The sequence below is a fragment of the Lactuca virosa genome, chromosome 8, assembly GCF_052849685.1.
Source record: "Lactuca virosa cultivar CGN04683 chromosome 8, Lactuca_virosa_CGN04683_v6, whole genome shotgun sequence".
Taxonomy (NCBI): Eukaryota; Viridiplantae; Streptophyta; class Magnoliopsida; order Asterales; family Asteraceae; genus Lactuca; species Lactuca virosa.
In genome coordinates this window covers 72153909-72167061 of record NC_136433.1, presented here as the reverse complement: position 1 = coordinate 72167061, position 13153 = coordinate 72153909, and positions in this window count along the sequence as shown.

The following is a 13153-nucleotide window of genomic DNA, read 5'->3' as shown; positions in this document are numbered from 1 at the left end:
GAAATGTGGGTTGGATTGCAATCATGTAAACCGACTTCTTTTAGGATTCGTTAAGCATAAGCTTCTTGACTAATTGTAATTCCAGTTTCTCCTTGCTTAACTTCTATGCCAAGGTAGTAAGTGAACTTTCCAAGATCTAATATATCGGAATTCTTTGACATTTCGATCTTGAATCTTCTAATCGTGCTTAAGCTTGTACCTGTAACAAACAAGTCATCAACATAAACTGCCAAAATTAGTATATTAGTCCCTTCATTTTTCCGGTACACTTATGGTTCTTTCTTACACCTTTGAAATTTCAAGTTCTTTAAAATTCCATCAAGCTTCATATTCCATGCTCTAGGTGCTTGTCTTAGACCATATAGTTCCCTCGTGAGTTGATATACCTTATGCTCATTTCCTTTCTTTACATATCCTTCTGGTTGTGTTACATAGCCGGTTTCTTTCAATTCTCCATATAAGAATGTCGTCTTGACATATAAATGATGTAATTCCCATCCGTTCATAGCAGCTATGGCTATAAGAAAATGAATTGTTTCAATTCGAGCCACAGGAGCAAATACTTTTTGAAAATCAACTCCCGGTTGTTGTACATAACCTTTAGCAACTAACCTTGCTTTGTACTTGTTAAATCGTGCCATCCGCATTCTTCTTTATTTTGAACACCCATCTAAGACCAATTGCTTTCACCCCCGTAGGCTTCTCCACAAGCTTCCATGTATTATTCTTATTTATTGAGTCAATTTCTGCATTCATGGCTTTAACCCACTCCGACTGCTTCTTTTCCTCTTCAACCGTTGTTGGTTCATCACTAGTTTCTAATATAAGTTCATCGACTTCATCAAGATCAAGTACATAATCTTGAAATTGTTTTGTAGGTACAATTGTTCTTGAAGGCCTTTGTAAACCGGTCACTATTTGTGTTTCTTGCTGCAATGTGTTTTGTTCATTATTGGATGAACTTGGTTGATCTTCATCTTCTTTCTCATTCGATTCAAACTCTGTTTCATTGTTTTGATCTATTGTATATGAGTCATCGTTAGCTTCGATATTTTGGTTGTCTCATGTTATCATGAATGAACCCGATTCTTCAAAATTGGTTCCTCAATTTTTACTCCAATCTCACCCTTTAGTTTCATCAAAAATAACGTCTCGACTTACAATTATTTTTTGAGTTGTTGGGTAAGTAGCCAATAGGCTTTCGTTCCCGATTCGGAACCAAGGTATACAAGTGGTCTTGATCTTGCATCCAACTTCTTTAGATTCACCAATTCTACTTTTGATGTTTTGCAAATGCGAGACACCAAAATATACAAACATTTTCTAAATTCAGCGTCTTTTTCTTGAATTTTTTGTATGGAGTTTCATCAAGGAGGAATCTTATGTACACGCGATTTATCAAATTTTTCGAGTGATTTACTTCTTCTCCCCACAACTAGTTTGGAGCTTTCATAGCCTTCATTATGCTTCTTGTCATATCCATAAGTGTTTGGTTTCTTCATTCCACCATCCCATTTTGTTGAGGTGTAAATGGTGCAGTAAGATGTCGTTTTATGCCATGTTGACCACAAAATTTGTGAAATTCGAGTGATGTGAATTCTCCACCTCGATCACTTCTAAAAGTCTTCAAAGTCTTTCCCATTTCATTCGCCACCAAAGCTTTGAATTTCTTGAAGTTAGCAAATGCTTCACTCTTTTCTTTCATTAGATAAATCCACATGTATCATGAGAAATCATCAATTAATGTGAAAATGTACCTGTTTCCTCCCATGGTAGCTGGAGTAATCGGTCCACATAGATCCACATGTACTAGATCTAATGGTCGATTTTATTTGTATTTTGTCATGGTGGGGAACGATTTCCTAGTTTGCTTGCCCACCAAGAAAGATTCATATAACTTATTCTCATGATTGAAGTGTGGTAACCCTTTGACTAAACCTTTCTTTGTCATTAATTTCATTGACTCGAAATTAATGTGCCTAAGTCTTGCATGCCACCTCCATGTACTCTAGCTTCGATTTGAGTGAAGACAAATAGGAATTCCAATTGTCAATTTTATCTTATAGAGACGATTTTGAGTTCTTTGAACCTTCATAAGCAAGCAATTTTTTTCATCGTGCATCGTTAGATAATTGTCTTTGATCCAAATTTTGCATCCGACTTTCGTTGCTTGTCTAAGGCTAATGATGTCAGTCTTGAGATCCGGTATGTAATAGATCTCCTCCATCAATCGTTGTTGCCCCGACTTTCCTTGAAAGAGAATTGCACCTTTTCCTTTAATCTTCACACAAGAGTTATCTCCTAATTTTACCCGCACAGTTATCCCTTCATAGAGCCCGGAAAAGAACGAACGATTTCCCATCATATGATTACTTGCCCCGTTGTTAAGGTACCACACATCGTGTTCTTGTGAGTTGTATCGAGACGGTGCTACTTTTTCTTCATTTAGGAACACAGTTTCGTGAAGGAATATCGTTGCATCATTATCATTGTTCTCGGTAAGATTTGTCTCTTGTAGCTTTTGGAGTTGTTCGGGACATTGAGATGCAAAGTGACCCGGTTTGTCACATCTATAGAAAATAATTTTAGAATGATCTTTCTTTTGTTTATCTTTTCACACCGTATCATTAGTTGAATGAGTATTTTTTACATTAGATGACCCTCCACTTCCTCCATTTTGATTGCCCTTTTCCTTTGCCATTTGAACCCTTCCATCGTCCCTTATTGTTATCTTGATTCTACCAATTTTGTTGGCCCTTTTTAGTGAACAACAATTTTGATTGATTTCTATCTCCGGAATCATCATCATTCACTCGTTCTTCATAGGCTTTTAGTCTTCAAACCAAATCTTCAAATCTTGTGGCATTGAGATTTAATACTTGTTCAAGTGATGCAACAATATGTATGAACTTGGATCAAGGTAAGGTTTTAATAAATTTCTTTACAAGCTTGGATTCTTCTATTGTTTATCCTAGTGATGTTGCTTTTGATGCTATTTCGGACAACTTTTGTAACGCCCTGTTTCGAATGGTTTCCTAGTGTAGGGCGGTGACCCGAAGATCGGGTATCATAAGGCTTAGGGCATTTGGGAAAGAGGGATTTAGACCCATTGGGTGTGGGTACGGTAAGTTAGATGATCTGGGAGTTTGGTTTGTGTTTTGAGGCCAAGGGGTATATCGGTAAAGTATGAGTTCAGGCTTTTTATGAATTTTGGATTTTATTTCGGGAAGTTTTAAAGCAAGGATAAGTTGATAAAAGTGTAGAGCTTCTTGTTACCTTTCTGTGGATATAAGGATCGTAGAAATCGGACTCGGAACGAAGAAGTTGGCGGTTTAAAGGGCTAAGCCTTGTACACAGGGCGTACTAATCTAAAAGGATCACAGACCTTCATGGAGTACGTTGGGCGTACTGGGAGTACACGGGGCGTACTCCAGCCAAATGAAAACCCTAATTTTTAGGGTTTACACCGTATTTAAGCATCTTAAACTCACCTCCTGGACATTTTAAACCAACCTCCATATCTTCTAAACCTTAATTTCGCCCCTAGCCATTGTTTTGGTGCTTTTGAGCTCTTGTGAAGAATTTTGGTGTGTTCTTGTGCATTTTGAAGTGGTAGAAGAAGATTGAAGGCTCATTCCTTGGAGTGGAGCTTAGAGATCCAAAGTTAGCATCATCATTTCGTGTCATTTGAGGTATAAAGCTATTAGCTTGACAAGTCCATGCGTAGATCTAGTTTGGGTTTGTTTATGGCATATTTTGGTCCCTTTTGGCTAGTCCTTGTGAGTAAAGGTTGTTTTGGAAGCTCAATCCTTAGATCTGGACGTTTTAGGGGTCCCCTATGCATAAAAATGCAAATTTTATGTTGTATCTTGACCCATGCATGTATTAAGACCATTGTTAAGCTCTTTTTGAGCTCTTGATCCCCATTACGCCATGCATGCATGTAAAGTTGCCAACTTTACGTGATAAGTAGCCTTAGAGAATCATATCTGGGAGTTTGGCACTTTGTCTTAGTCGATTAAGTGCTTATTAGAGTGAAAAGGTGGTCTGGGGAGTACGTTGGGCATACCCAGCCGGTACGCTGCGCGTACTGATCCCAGAAGGAGTACGCTTAGCGTACGAGCTGAGTACACCCCACGTACTCAGCAGATGGAAGTTTGGGCTTGGTGTTCTCGGTTTGGGCCATTGGTTGGGTTTTCTTAGTTTGGATCTTGTTGGGCCATTAGACTTCTATCTTGGACTTATGGTTTGTATTTTTGGGCTCCTTTGGATTTAGGCCCATGGTGGGTTTTGAGCCCAATTTGGAAGATTGGGTCATATTAGGCTTTGGCATATCATTTATGATTTGGGCCTTGGAAGTAATTGAGTTGGGCCTTGGCTTTGGGCCAAGTGAGATGTAGTGTAGAATGGTATTTTACCCTGGTTATGGGCTAAGTAGCTTACACTCTTGGTTATGGGTCAGAATCCAATTAATAATGGGATGCATTTGATCATTGGTAGCGCGAGAATTCTCCGGTCCAATAGTCAGAGATTTATTCAAGTGTTTCAGCAGCTAGAGGTGAGTCTCCTTACTGTACTCGTCGGTCGAAGGCACCGATGTTGTCCCACTAGATTTTGTTATGTTAGATGTCTTTGTGACTCTTGCATGGTATGTTGGGCTAGGCTCATTTGTATATTGTGCTAGGACCATTGTTTGATGGGCTAGGCCCATTTGTATGTTGGGCTAGGCCTATGGAACAGAAAGGGTTATGCCCATTGTATGTTATGTAGGTGCTAACTATCTTTGTGACTTTTGCATTTGTATGATCGGGCTAGGCCTATTATTGTGGTTTGGGCCCAATATGCAGGTTGGGCCCAATGTGAGGGCTAGGCCCAATGGTATGTATGATATGTGGTATTTTTGGGGGCCCACTAAGCTTTATGCTTATGATTTTTATGGTTATGGTTTCAGGTACTTCCGGTTCGAAGGGGAAGGGCCCGACTTGATCGCAGCGCATCCACCCATATTCCGCATTATGATGATTTTGGGATTGTACTCTGATAACTGTTTTCTTATAAAGTACTTTTGAATATTTAGAGAAAAGATAATGTGTGTTTAATTTAAAGTTAATTAATGTTTTGGTTGAATTAAAACTGAAATTTTTACCTCATAATTTTTGGGACATTACAAGTTGGTATCAGAGCCTTGGTTTGAGCGATTCAGGCACACTCTTAGGTATGTCTGAACTCAAATAGAGGAATTGATAATATTTTGGAAGAAAATGAGTTTCTAAAAAGATTTTGTAAAAGGGAATAAATTTCTAAAAGGATTTTATAAAGACAGGAGGGGTGGTGCGTGCAATCAGCTGAGCTCAAGTAAGAGTTTCCCAGAATACCCATACATGTTTGTTATGATTATATGTTATGAGAATTGCATGCTAGGATAAGGCTAGGGATAATTTCAGGAATTGCATGATAGATTGGCCTGATATGTGATGCCTTGTAGCCTAGGGAGCATTGGATGCTATGCAACATTGGGAATATGTATTGGTGTCAGTAGTTGCTAAGTGCATGCTTTAAAAATTGTATACGGTTAGGATCATATAGCCCTAGAATGATTGACTTGGTCTTATTTCCTGTTCCTCGTTTGGTTGTGGTCCTAGGGTAGATTATTTTATTCGACAATTTATTTGATCATGTATTGTGTATAATTTGCATGCATAAGGCAACCGACAGTAAGAGTGGAAGTTCCTAGTATGAGTTTGAATATTCTTTGGTTATTCTATGGATTGGAGTGCTACTGCACAAATGCTGCTTGATTTGTGCTTTCTGGAACTCTTAAGTGATGTGAGTTAGCTATTAAGTGAATATGTTAAGTCACATGTGACAAAGGTTGAATAATCTCAGAGTGATGGATTTGACCCTATTGTACAGATCTCGTTTGAATCTAACCGTTGTTGGGACGAGTCTTTTACTCAAAGGATTATCTAAACTTTGTTGCATGTGATTGTATTCATGAGGTGGTTAACTGACATTATAGGGAGTTCTTTAGCAGCTGATGGCAGGGTGACGTCGGAAACCTAGGAAAGCCTAGGAAGTGCTTCAATGGGTTTAGTTACGCTGTTTAGCCAGTATTTGGAGTATCACTTTGAGAAGATGACATAGAGGATTCGGGATGATTCTTGAGTAAAGTATGGATAGGTGTGGAAGGTAGTATTGGGCCCGTAGTACTGAAAGCATAGGATCCATACTTGAATCAGGGAGAGTCTTCGAGAATCTAGGAAGCCTGTGGGATGATGATTATTAAGTATGTTCTGATCATTTGCATGTTGTTTTTCAGTATGATGATGAGAACTTAGGAAGGAGGTTCGGGTTCGGGTTCAAGATCAGGTGCAGGTACCGAGCCAATTGATGAGCGGATGCAGGAGTTCATCTCGGTGGAGATTACCCGTGGTATCTTGGAGTAGACTCCTGTGATCTTTGGTACGGCCAAGGAGGGGATTTTGGAGATTTTGGATGAGCGTCTGGGCGCATTCCGTACTGAGGTTATGGCTATTGTTCGAGCTCGTACTCTTTCTTTCCGTGAGTTTCGTGCTTGTGGAGATCCCGATTTCTTTGGGGAGAAGGACCCCGTTGCCAGTAAGAGATGGTTAGGGAATATGGCTAACACTTTCAAGACGAGTTTCTGCTCCGAGGGGTCGAAGGTCAGGTTTGCCTCCTGTCTTCTTAAGGACAGAGCCCGAGATTGATGAGAGGATGTAGACTTCTCTTTGGGAGGTGAAGCCCTGGAGACGATGACTTAGGATGAGTTTGTGACCCGATTTAGAGGCGAGTTTACACCAGCTATTTAGGGACCTTCGCTAGATGACTAAGATTGTGGCAGAGATCAATGCCAAGTTTCGGGAGAGGGCTTTATTGGTCGGCAATATGCTGCGGACGAGGAGATGAAGAAGGTAAGGTATCATGACATGCTGAGGAATGATATCAGGGAGTTTGTGAGTTTGTTAGGGTACGAGACCCTGAATGATATGATTGCTAGAGCCCGAGAGCATGAGATTGATTTGGAGCACCTCGGGAAGAGGAAGCCAGAGCAGACTCAAATTTCAGTGGGCCAGGTGAAGAGGCCCAAGACTCAGGATTCACGTTCGAGAGGCCATCAGGTTTGTGGCTGTTGTGCCAAGTGCGGAAGGACCCACGAGGGTGGATGTCGGGAGACAAGTCGAGGATGTTTTAGTTGTGGTCATATGGGCCATTTTAGAAGGGATTGCCCCCATGGGTTGGATCTAATGTGTTTTCAATGCAACTAGGTGGGCCACAAGAAGGTCGACTGTCTGATGTTGAGGGTGGAGCAGTGAGTGCACCTGCTCCAGTTACTTTGAGGATCACTGACGGTCATGAGGGTAGGGCAGGAACCCCAGCAACGAGGAGCCGAGCATTGCAGTGTCAGTAAGGGGAGGCCAGAGTTTCATCAGATGCTATTGTGGGTATGTTATATTTTGCTTTCTTCTTGATTATTATCAGTGTTTATATTGCTTTGGAATCTTGTTTGAGTATGGGTAAGCATTATCGTTGGTTTAGTTCTCTATTATTGCATGGGTTATATCATCAAGAATTGTTATATGCCATTTTACATGCCAAGAGTCATTAGTGGGTTGTATCTTGTTGAGCGGGATTCAGTTTGTTCGATTGTTGTTACGGATCTTTGATGGGGTCAATTCAGGGGTATCATTTGGAAGGTCTACGGTCGGATTATCTGGTTAGTTCTCTAATGAAGTCAGAGTTTAGTTGCGTTAGCATTTTTTCCAATGGGATCGGCAGTCGTCTATGGAAGGACCTTTGGTTCCAATCACCACTGTTGCAAAGGAAGGAGCGGTAGCAAGAAGATGGTGATGGCAGTCGCAAGATTTTTTTTGTTCATTGGAAGTGCTAGGGGAATTTTATAATTTCAAGGGTTGAAGATGGTTAGAATTCAGAGATCCTTCTAAGGATAGGAAGTTGGAGTGAAGATTCGTCAGTTCAGAGCAAGGGTTAAGGTCTTTGTCACCAGCATAAAGGACTCAAGGATTTGGTGCTATGTAATGGGAATCGATTGGGATTATCAGACTTGCTGAGATTTCGGGGAGTATTCATCTGGATTTCAAGAGTTGTGCGATCATCGAGATTGGCTAGTAATGGAACGCTAGTATTGGTAAGCCCAGGTCGTCGACGGTTTGAGTTATAAGTGATTGGTTTTAAGCACTATAACACTCCTATGGTGCACATGCAACCCTAGATGCTTTGGATCTAAGTTTTCTCTAATTATACATGCAATTTCAATTTTCCAAAGCATACATCCTAACTAGCATATAATTGAGGATATACAACATAAATCCAAGTTAGATGAATACCTCTTGATGCAGCTTGTACTTCTTGGCCTTTGAAAACTTTAGCACCTCAAGTGTGATGCCTCTAATGTGTCACAAACACCAAATGCAAGAGGAGGCTTATGAGAAGAGGCTGGATAGCTCAAAATCGGTTATACTTATAATATATTAATAAATCACAAAGAACCTCTTGCTCAAAAGTCCATCCTATCAAATTGCTCTGGTGAAGGCAACCCAAAAGGACAATGCTACTATCGGGTCAAGTACATACTAGTTATAGTTATGGGCTTAGATACCTAATCCAACAGACTCCTACTTGGATAAGTCTAATAACTATAACTGCCAATACAACTTCAAAATCCAATTAGCAATCGTAGCTCTCAAAAGGGGCTGTCAAACTCTGACCTAGTCAGTGACGTGTCATTTAGATAAGGGATCATATAATCCTCTGTTCTTCAAGATATCATGTGGACAAATACATGGAACATAGTCATACTAATTGTCCTGCAGTTTGTTTCCCAATTTCTGATTTGTTTGACATAGAACATAACTGAACACATCAATTGAGTCCTGACCGGGCACGACACATAAGCCAAAACAAAATCATCGAGGGGCCCAAGATATCGCTTTTAATCCTCTTAGGATAAATGGAACAGATAAACTTCGACTTATATGCTTGTACTAACTACTCGTTAAATCATGCACAACGATACGTTTTATAACATCAAGTTACTGATGCGATTTCATACCATCAATGTACAACCAAATCGTAGTCAACAACTCATATATCTTGGTTTGAAGACTATATGATATTATCGTCTCACAATCACTCGTGATAAATTCCATGAAGTGATTCATGTGAGCATGGGCTTAATCCAATACTCAAATCTTATTTCAAGAGCACTCATGAATGTTGTAGCAAACTTTTGCTATGTCTAACACCTTAGACAATCTAGAAGACAATTCATGACAATTTAACCTCATAACCTATTTCCAAAGTATGATCGACTGTGGATAGTTTGAATAATCTTATTATTCCGGAAGTCAAAACATGCAAAAGTGAAACAATAGTAAACAATTGACACAAGATAGTAACTTTACTTATAAATAAAACTCCTTTTATTCAATCATCAAATGTCAATTACATTTTAGCTATTACAAGATTCTAGATATTTATCTAATCACTAAAACTAATATCGTCCTTCAGCCCGATACTCTTAGCATGCTGCAAGTGCTTAACCCTACTCAGTCCCTTCTTAAGGGGATCTGCTGGGTTATCCTCAGATGATACCCTCCTAACTATAAGGAGTCCTTCTTCTACTCGATGTCTTATGAAGTGGTACTTTCTGTCAATATGCCTGGATCTTCCATGATCTCTCGGTTCCTTGGTTAAGGCGACCGCCCCTTCATTATCACAGAAAATCTCCACAGGCTCCTGTATGGATGGTACAACTCCAAGGTCTTCGATGAAGTTTTTCAACCATATCGCCTCTTTCGATTCTTCGCTCGCTGCTATGTACTCTGATTCACACGTTGAATCAGCTACAGTCTCCTGCTTGGAACTTTTCCATGTTACTGCTCCTCCATTTAGGGTAAACACCCTGCCCGACTGAGAGCGTAAATTATCTATGTCGGTCTGAAAACCGGCGTCACAATACCCTATCACTCTCAAGTCATCACTCCCACCGAGGGTAAGGACCCAATCCTTAGTCCTCCGCAATTACTTAAGAATGTTCTTTACCGCAATCCAATGAGCTCTACCAGGGTTCCCTTAATATCGACTAAGCATGCTCAAATCAAAATCCACATCAGGGCGAGTACACGTCATAGCGTACATGATTGAGCCAACATCAGAGGCATATGGTACTTGACTCATATCCGCTATCTTCTCATCAGTTCTCGGACTCTGAGCCTTGCTCAGTTTGGTATTGCTCTGGATAGGTAAGTCACCTTTCTTGGAATTCTCCATGTTGAAACGCTTCAACACCTTGTCCAAGTAGGTACTTTGACTAAGTCCTATTAGTATTTTACTCCTATTTCTAAATATCCTTGTTCCTAGAATATAGGCAGTTTCTCCAAGGTCCTTCATAGTGAAACACTTCCCAAGCCAGGACTTAACCTCTTGCAAGGTTGGGATGTCATTTCCTATGAGAAGTATGTCATCCACATACAACACCAGAAAGCTAACTATACTCCCACTAGCTTTGACATATACACATGACTCATCCTCGCTTCTCGAAAATCTAAATTCTTTGACTTTCTCATTGAAACAAAGATTCCATCTACGAGATGCTTGTTTTAATCCATAAATGGATTTCTCAAGCTTACACACTCTATTAGGCTACTTAGCACTGGCAAAACCCTCTGGCTGACTCATGTAAACATCTTCAGCCAACTTCCCATTAAGGAAAGCGGTTTCGATATCTATTTTCCATATTTCATAATCATGAAATGCAGCTATAGCAAGCATAACCCTTATAGATTTAATTTTCGCTACTGGTGAGAAGGTCTCATCATAGTCAACTCAAGTAGTTTGAGTAAAGCCCTTTGCAACCAATCGCGCCTTATATGTGTGTACTTTCCCATCCATGTCGGTCTTCTTCTTGAAGATCCATTTGCACCCAACTGTCTTACTACCTGGTACATTGTCAACCAAGTTCCAAACTTGATTGTCATACATGGACCGAATCTCGTTGTCCATCGCCTCTTTCCATTTAGCGGACTCGGGGCCTGCCATGGCTTCCTTGTAGTTAGATGGCTCATCCAAATTTACCAGTGTGCTATCACTGATAAACGTATCACCTTCAGTAGTAATATGGAAACCATAAAACTCAGGTGCCATCCTAACTCGAGAGGAACGTCGAAGAGGTAATGACTCGTCAATAGGTTCAACAGGAGTTTCCTCCTCAGGTTGAGTGCTAGTGTTTGAGGTTCCTTCATCACTTAACTCTTGAAGCTCTTCAAGGTCATTTTGCCTCCTATTGTCCACTTTGCATATGAGTTCTCTTTCTCGGAAAACCCCTCTCCTCGCAACAAAGACAACATTGTCACTCAGTCTGTAAAAGAGATACCCAAAGGACTTCTACGGGTAGCCGATGAAAATACATCGCTCACTACGAGGTTCGAGCTTGTCGTCAGTCTCTCGTCTTACGAAAGGTTCGCAACCCCAAACCTTGATATGTGCTAACGAGGGAACCTTTCATGTCCACATTTCGTGAGGTGTTTTGGCAATCTTCTTACTTGGGACTAGATTAAGGATGTGGGCGGCAGTCTCTAAGGCATACCCCCAGAATGAGATAGATAACGAAGCTCGACTCATCATGGAACAAACCATGTCCAACAAGGTTCGATTGTGCCTCTCAGCCACACCATTAAGCTGTGGTGTCCTGGGTAACGTCTATTGTGAAATAATTCCACATTCCTTAAGATAGTATAGGAACTCGATACTAAGATACTCACCAACTCGATCGGATCAGAGCATCTTTATCTTCCCGCCCAGCTGATTCTCCATTTCTTGTTTAAACTCTTTGAACTTTTCAAAGGTTTCTGACTTATGCTTGATTAAATAGATATAGCCATATCTGATGTAATCATCAGTAAAAGTCACATAGAAGCGGTTAGCATCCCTTGTAGTGGTTCAAAAGGGTCCACACACATCGGTGTGTACGAGATCCAACAAACCCTCACCCATTTCACAAGTACCAGTGAAGGGTGACTTCGTCATCTTTCCAAGCAAACAAGATTTGCAAGTGTCATTCGACTTTAAGTCGAATGACTCCAACACACCAGCCTTTTGGAGTTGGCCTATGCGCTTCTTGTTGACATGTCCAAGACGACAATGCCACAAGGACGCCTTGTCTAAACCATTGGACGAATCAATATTCAACACATTATTTCCTACGTTATCTACAACCATCACAGTTTCATATATACCTTTACAAGGTTTTGCTTTAAAATAAAATACACCGTTATAGAAATCATTTATAGAACCAATTTCATTAACAAATGAAAATCTAAAACCTTTTTTATACAAACCATGAAAAGAAATAATGTTTCTCGCCATATCTGACGAGTAACAACAATTATTCAACTCTATATGTAACCCACTACTAAGCAATAAAGAATAAACTCCAATATTGGTTACAGGAGACACTTTCCTATTCCCCATGATTAAGTTTATCTTCCCGTGCCACACATCCCTACTTCCTTTTAGTCCCTGCAAATCAGAACAAAGGTGAAATCCACAACCTGTATCAAGGACCCAAGAATTAGCATGTGATGAGCTATTAGATAGAATAGTGTAAATACCTACGAAGGTGGGATTTATCTTCCCATCCTTAATGTCCTGCAAGTATTTGGGGCAGCTTCGTTTCCAGTGCCCTTTTTCATGACAATGGAAGCACTCTGCTTCCTTTGGATTGGAAGAGGGTTTAGCAGGACCACCTTTGGTTCCACTAGAAGAGTATCCATGATGGGACTTTCCCTTGTGGCTCTTAGAAGGAGCCTTCCTCTTCTTTCCTTCCCCATGTCCAATTTCCAGAATAGGGGCAGCAGCAGTAGGAGTAGGTACAACAGCCTTGCCTTTCAAATTTCTTTCTGCAGTTCTTAGTAGGCCTTGAAGCTTGCTCAGAGTGACTTCCTCCTTGTTCATATGATAAGTCATTCTGAACTGATTATAACAAGGAGGCAAAGAATGTAGGATGATGTCAATAGCTAACTCTTCATCGAAGTTCACATTTAACTTCAGCAAGCGGTCCACAAACCTCTGCATCTTTTGCAAGTGCGCCGTGATGGACTCTCCATCCTTCATT